The sequence below is a fragment of the Cynara cardunculus genome (assembly GCF_001531365.2).
Source record: "Cynara cardunculus var. scolymus isolate 2C chromosome LG 1, CcrdV1, whole genome shotgun sequence".
NCBI lineage: Eukaryota > Viridiplantae > Streptophyta > Magnoliopsida > Asterales > Asteraceae > Cynara > Cynara cardunculus.
This window is the reverse complement of record NC_037528.1, coordinates 15,160,394-15,162,085: the sequence shown is the minus strand read 5'-3', so window position 1 is coordinate 15,162,085 and position 1,692 is coordinate 15,160,394.

Genomic DNA, 1,692 nt, shown 5'->3' with positions numbered 1-1,692 from the left:
AATTTATATTTGGTTTAATAATATAATTTTCTTATAAAGATAATAATTAAGTATTCTGTTAGAACTCAATAATTATCTTAATTATATTTTAGACTTTTTATATTTAAAAATAAGATGTTTATCTTGTATTTGATTATGTTTATCTGCAATTAGTTACACGAATTCATATATGGAGCTTTAATAAGTTATACTTACGCACAATCTACTTGTAATCTTGAGTTTTAAATAATATGCATTAATAAACAATATTTTACGAATAAAAAATAGTTTTTATCAAATGTTTTATAATATAGTATAGATAAAAAATTTTATAATTTAATTTAAGTTTAATAATGAAATAATTTATTTTTGGTTTAATAATATAACATTTTATAAAGATAATAATGAAGTATTCTGTTACAACTCAATGATTATCCTAATTATATTTTAGATTTTTTATATTTAAAATGAGATGTTTATCATGTATTTGATTGTGTTTATCTGGAGTTAGTTACACGAATTTAGATATGTGATGAAATCGGATAGAGATAAAATTGTTTAGGGATGAACGAGTTTAAGAGTTTTAACCAAATGTTTTATAAGATAGTATAGATTTATCCGCAATTAGTTATACGAATTCAAAAATCGAGCTTTGATAAGTTGTACTTTTGCATAATTTACTTGTAATCTTGAATTTTAAGTAAACATTTGTTTTATGTGGTTTTGAGAAAGTGATAATATTTTTATTTTTGAATAAAATGTAAATTTAAAAATATCATAAAATGTTGAAAGAAATATCGATATCAGTATTAAATTAATCTTTTTAAAAGTTCTTGTGTTTTGGTGTAATTTTCTTAATTAAAGTATGTTAGTTATCAATAATTATCATAATTATATTTTAGATTTATATTTAAAATGAGATATTTATCCAATATTTGATTATGTTTATTTGCAGTTAGTTAGACGAATTCAAGTATGGAGTTTTAATAAGTTGTACTTATGCATAATTTACTTGTAACCTTAAATTTTAAGTAATATGCATCAATAAATAATACTTCGTGCATAAAAAATTATTTTTAAGAGTTTTGTAAAATGTTTTATAATATAGTATAGATTATGTGTTTTAAAAAATAATAATAATTTTATTTTCGAATAAAATATAAATTTGAAGATATCATAAAAATTTAAAAATATATATATCAATGTTAATGTCAAATCAACTATTTAAAAATTTTCATTTTTTATGTAATTTCTTTAATTTATTTTTTTATTATAATTTAATTTAAGTTTAATAATGAAATAATTTATTTTTGGTTTAATAATATAACATTTTATAAAGATAATAATGAAGTATTCTGTTACAACTCAATGATTATCCTAATTATATTTTAGATTTTTTATATTTAAAATGAGATGTTTATCATGTATTTGATTGTGTTTATCTGGAGTTAGTTACACGAATTTAGATATGTGATGAAATCGGATAGAGATAAAATTGTTTAGGGATGAACGAGTTTAAGAGTTTTAACCAAATGTTTTATAAGATAGTATAGATTTATCCGCAATTAGTTATACGAATTCAAAAATCGAGCTTTGATAAGTTGTACTTTTGCATAATTACTTGTAATCTTGAATTTTAAGTAATATGCATCAATATACAATACTTTATGCATAACAAAAATATATCGATATTCGTATCAAATTAACTATTTA